Consider the following 6,101-nt stretch of genomic DNA (forward strand, 5'->3'; position numbering starts at 1 on the left):
TGGGAGGACAGAAGCCCCTGTAAAATTCCAGCTTTGCGATTTTAAAGCGTAAGATATGTTTGCAACTCCTTTCAATTTCCCCCTCTCTCTGCCAGAGGGAGCTTGTTAATGTTGTCCTGGGGTGGATTTAGTGCCGCTAACATGCTGCTTGGTACCTCCTTCTGTAACTCCATCTTTTTGCTGTGGTGTTGCCTTGAGATAAGTGCCATGTCCCAAAGTATGCTCCAATATGGCAATAGGCAATAAGAGAATGGACATGGCCCTTTGCAGAGCATAAAAATATCTCTTCCCGTTTTGATCTGACCTGCGGGGATTGAATTTGATCCTTGCCAAGGTATTTGATCCGGACTGGCCAGAACATGGCAACTTCACAGGAAGAGTCTTCTGTAACTGTGGCACTGAAAGGCTATTGAGAATGGATTGAAGTTTTGTGTTTGTTTCTTTTTTAAATAGGACAGTCCACTCACCGTATTATTTTTTTGTATTTTTAGTCTTTATTCAGACGGTGGGAAAGCAAAGAGGGAGGCTAGCTATAAAAACGAAATCATTAGTGTAACTGTGTGGCACAATTAGGGTAAAAATATCTATAGTTCCTTTCAGGGCAACCTAATATGACAAATTGTCAGTGACATAAAATGGCCAGTAAGGCTTAATTATAGTTTCCAGGTTTCCAAGCTGATTCCAATAATCTATGCATGATGCAGTGTGAAAGCCAGCCTTTTCCACTTTATATCCACAGACATCTCATTGAAAATGAGCAAAAACCTATTTGGTAGTGCACAGACTAGCTGAAGGGAATAACACACCCCACCCATCTGAGCCTCTCTGAGAGTTCCCATCTCTTTTGTGTGGCTGATGCCTGGAAGCATGTGTCCATTTTTACAGTGTGGAACTAGGAAGGAAACATATTGGAGAGAGGAAGGAGAAAGTTTACAGCACCATCCTGGAAATAGTGAGGACAAGCCTCTCCTCACAATCATTTAATCAGGCTGTGTGCAACACATTTTCCATTGTTTTTGTCCACAGCCTGATAACCTCAGGTGTCTGCATGGTGGAGAGGTGTTACTTGGCTTTGAATAATGTAAAACACAGGAGTTCTTGGAGTCACATTTCTTTAACCCTAGAATGCATAAAGTGGGTCAAAAAGACCCGGACAAATGGCAAATGTATGTCCAGTATGTTGCCATAGCAACATTGTAAACACTCAACTGTAAGCTACCACAGTGGTTCTCAACGTGGGGTCCGGGGACCACCAGGGTCCTTGAGAAGGTTCCAGGGGGTTCCCAGCAAATGGATGAATTGTTAAACTTCACCATTATTTCATTTACAAGAAGTTAATACAGTTAGAGACTGTAGAGGAATTACTGTTTTGATCATACTTTCACTGTTATCTCTCTGCAATACAGATAGTCATGGGATTCTGGACAAAATCATATCTAACAATAACAATAGTCTCAGATTTGGGTCTGAGAGACAAAATCTGATCAAATGGGGGTCCGTGGCCCTAATGTGTACTGAATCCTTGATATGAAAAGGGAAAAAAAGGTTGAGAAAGAAGAAAATATCAACACACTGCAACTGCAGCCTACTGTTCATGTGATACCAGTACAAGGGTGATACAAGTAAGTTTTGTCTACAAATACTGATTTGTTTTCCCTCAGAGAATATATGTGATATTGTAGAAGTGGCAGGAATGCGGCGACGGACAACTTCTCTCGTTGACTACACCAACTCGTGTGTCATTTATTTTTAACCCACAGAGCAAGACAATTTACCTTGCGCTCCAAAAACACAACATTATGTCGAGCTGACGTCAGACTCAGAAAACCAGACTTTCTTAAAGGGACCGTGTCTCCTTAACCCTGAGAAGCACACAATATAACTGCGTGTGTTAAACATACCCAAACCACAGATTATGGTGAATAATGTCTACAGAGTCCGCCACAATATCACAGTGATATATTTTTTGTGAAATACTTTGTGAGATATAAAAATTTGACTATAACTCCTAACAACTAAATGCTAGTTATTATAATAGCTAAGAAATGTTATAGTTAGCCAGCAAATTTCACTGTTGCCCCTTACTGAGTTATAGAGCAAATATATTTGAAATTGTTCTTCACTGATTGATTGATTGATTGATTGATTCATTTATTCATTTGTTTGTTTGATCTATCTAATTATATATTTCTAAATTTCTTGAATTATTTGTTAAAACTTGGGACGTATAATGACAAAATGCCTCATATTTATTAGTATTTATTACAACTATACCAATGCTGTAACAACAAACTAATAATTCAACGGTTACAGCAACTTAAAGATTTATACAGTCATGTCAGCACTGGGAATGTGAGTAGTCTATAAAACTCAACAGTGTAAAGGCTCTAAGCTGTGACAGACTGTTCTGTCAGAGTCATGACTTACAAGCCTGAGAGTCTGAAATGCTTTGTTCATCTCAGCCTATTTGGTGTCTTTTCAAGTTATGTAACAGACCTGGTAATACAGCATTATTTCAAGATTCCTCCTGATGATCATCATGATGTAGGTCTGCGTCTGGCTGCATAATTAGAGGGACCTGCGCCACTTTCTGTAAGGCCGTTTTTATCTGCACACACTGTTTTTAAGCTAAAGTCCCGTAAAGCCACTAATTACAACCTAAAAATAAGAGGCTGGCAGGGACATTTGCAGTTGTGGAAGTTACTTATTGAGCATTAGCTACAGAAGCATCTCTGTAATGTGCTGAGATTTTAAGCTTTTCATACATTTTTTACTTTTTGGCAACAGTCAACCACCACAGCTTGAAAAATCTTTGTGAGCTTGCATGCAAATGTCCACTCAAAGCTGAATGAATTGGTCTGTGTTTTATCTTTACACAGTTTAAATAAACTAAGCCCAATTATTTTTGAATATCCCCTCTGTTTCTAAGGCAAAATTATATATGTTGAAAGGAGAAAAGCATGAATCACAGGTAAACCTTAAGGCTTAATCTGTTAGTGCATGTTGTGAGCATAAGCCTTACAGCTATTTGGCAAAAGCAAAAGAAACTCTGTTTAGTAAAGCATGTGCCAACAGAGAATAAACTTATGTTGTTGAGCAATATTGTTTACTGTGTCTTTTCTTAGGCAGCACATGAATGACCCAAAAAAATGGCTCACTATACGGGAAATTCCAGAAAGACAAGAAGAATGTGGTTACAGTTGAATGTTTAGGGAGAGAGTGTTGGATTCAATGAGCATAAATCACTTGGACCATCAGTGAGTGGGGCTGAGACCAGATAAACACTGTTTATATGTTAACACATTCACTGGCAAGGCAGTGAATCGCGTTGTAATGAAGTAGGACTTTGAATCTTACAGTTGAGCGGAGAAGGGCATGCAGTATCTTCAGCAGTCATAAAGTACACAGGAAATGATTGCTCACTCAAGAGCGGGGAGGAAAAACTGGAACTGTTTGTGTGACTCCTGCTACAGCTTCTCTAAATATTCCTGATCAAATCATGCATCATCTCCTAAGACATGAATCATGAATCACACCAGACTGCGACCAGACTAGGCTCGTGCAGCGTTATGAAATATGGAAGAGCATGAAGCAGATTAATCCTGTTGAATAGCTTACACAAGCGGAAATATTAATCATAGAAGAGGATTTTCTTCCTTAGCTTTTGTCAGTCAACCAAAATTTTCTGATCCAATCCTGACACTGCCATGTCCTTATGACAGTATGGTACAATACTGCCAATACTGTACAATACACACACACACACACACACACACACACACACACACGCACACACACACACACACAAAAGTCTAAAGTTTATCACAAGTTCATCTCTGTTTGTACAGTAGCAGGCCGTCTACAGCACACACTGATAATTAACCTTCTACCTACTCAGTCACAATGGAAACATTTAAAAGGAGTCTTATTTTTGTCATTCACTGATCTTCATCCATAATCCCTCTCTCCTTGCTCTTTCAGTGAGCTGACAGTAGTGTCAACACCACACCTGTTTCCTTACATTTACAGCTGTGTTTCTCTGGAAGCTGCTGGCCAGGTGGGGTGTGTGTGAGAAACAAGGAAAATAATTGAAACACTGACTAGAGTTCATTAACTTGGATACTGACAGGACCGTTTCTGGTCAGTCATACTGTAATAGTCGGATTTAAATCAAAAAGCCTTGGGGGGGGGGGGGGCTGAGAGTCGTTTTACCTGTCTCTAACATTTGGTGATAAAGTCTTCTATTCTTCTTTCTTTCATTTTAAGCTTACAGAGACAAAGAAGCTGCCATTCCTGTTTTAAATGCATTTGACTCGTGAAATAGACTGAGCGGGTGTCACTGTAAATTAACACAGACTCCAACCATAGGCACTCAAAACTGATTTACGGCGCAGAAACATACATCGGCATAACAAAAATGCGGGTTGCGCAAGTAGAGAGAGCTGCTCAGATCTCTTATCTATGAGTAGGGAAACAGCCCAGATGTTTTACTCCTGGGACAGCGTCCACTCACCATGAAAAGTAAGATTTCCCACGTTTTGATAAGACATCAAACTCACCAGAAAAAACGCTACATAACCTAACCGGCAGCCGTAAATACAAATAGCCTAGCTTATTCCTGTAATATTCTTATAGGTACACAATTGTTTCTAAGTTTAGTGACCTTACCGTAGGCTACTTGATGATAGCCCATTTTTCATCTAATATCCCTACTGCGACTTATAGATTTGCTGTGATATTTCTATAGTATCCATGTAAAATTGATTTTAAGAATAGTCTACTATTTTGTTTTTCGTAACAGAAATAGATCAAACTGCTGAGACTCCTGCCAGGTGTCTCAGTTTCAGACCACTGACTTGCAGCGATTTGGACAGACGGGTAAAATGAGTTAAACAACTTACTTCATATTCCCGCAAAAACAAAAATCGGCAGTTCTTCCAATGAGAGAAGGTGCTGGGCTCCGCTCGGTGAAGTGTGTCAGTCTCTCAGTTCAGTCCTCAGCTCTCACTCAGTCTGACAGGCAGCAGTAGTTTCTGTGTACCGGACCTGCCTGCCTCTACTATCTGAGGGCGGTGCTCAAAGTCCGACACATCCCACATCAGCTACTGCTGCGGCTGCCGTCTCATCCAGAGGTTCAGATTCTCTCATGCATCTCATCAATCTGTGAAGCATTTCCAGCTGTTGTTTTGTTAAGTGTTGTAACACTTTCCCTCAACCTGCCTCCTTTACTTCTGCTGCAGTTAGTGATTTCCTACATTTCCCAGAATGCCTTTTGACAACCCTTAGAAAATGGGTAATCAAAGGTGGTTTCATGGGCATTTACCTAATAGTTAGCTAGCCAACGGTTTGTGAACACTGGGATGCGTCTATGATCTTGGAAATATCTGGAAGTGACCTCATCTCGTCTGCGATTGGCCAGTTATCCACCAAGAAGAAAAATACAACAAACTACTAAATGGAAAGTAGGCTACCTGCAAAGTAGCCTACAGACATGCAAAGTAGGCTATGTTGTTTTGGGGTTTTTTTGTTTTCTAACAGTGTTTTAAGTGTTTTAGGGTGGATTTTCCCTTTAAAGAGTAACTGAACCCCAAACCCAAATCTGTGGTGAAGCCTGAAATCTAACGGTGAAAAGTAGGGTACTGCACTGGCAATCTGCTTTTGGCTGGTCTTTGGTGCCAGGTGATGTCACCTTCTATAGAGTACAACAGGTGGTGACATCACCTGTTGAAAAAAAATGAATAATATTTCATAATAATTGTTTTCATAATAACATGACTATATTTAGTTGTATTTATATTTCATAAAACTTATTTTTATTTTTCAAATGGCTTTTATTTTCAATTACATGATATTATTCAGAATTACATTTTTCAAAGTGGTTCTTTTATTTCCCTTTTTATTTTTTAGCGCTAAATTTGAATGCCCTGTTCTTTTCCACAGCTGGAGGTCCCATCGCTGACATCCTGCAGCAGGCCCTCCTGCCTGTGGTCAGCCAATCCAACTGCACCAAGCCTGACTGGTGGGGCAGCCTGGTCACCAAGAACATGATCTATGCTGGAGGAGATGGACAGCTGGCTAGCTGCAACGTGAGTCACATTAAT

The 6,101-nt window shown here is 40.1% G+C and overlaps 1 protein-coding gene across 3 annotated transcripts in view; it reads right to left on the minus strand.

Moving 5' to 3' along the window:
- mical2a (microtubule associated monooxygenase, calponin and LIM domain containing 2a) overlaps positions 1-5,016 on the minus strand; it is a 40,730-nt gene extending 35,714 nt beyond the window's left edge. For all 3 annotated transcript variants that reach the window (XM_071910020.2, XM_071910018.2, XM_071910022.2), the window contains exon 1: positions 4,902-5,016. The gene's annotated coding sequence lies outside the window, so the exon portion shown is untranslated. The remainder of the gene's footprint in view (positions 1-4,901) is intronic.
- Positions 5,017-6,101: the final 1,085 nt, after the last annotated feature.

This window comes from Centroberyx gerrardi, chromosome 1, assembly GCF_048128805.1.
Source record: "Centroberyx gerrardi isolate f3 chromosome 1, fCenGer3.hap1.cur.20231027, whole genome shotgun sequence".
Lineage (NCBI taxonomy): Eukaryota > Metazoa > Chordata > Actinopteri > Beryciformes > Berycidae > Centroberyx > Centroberyx gerrardi.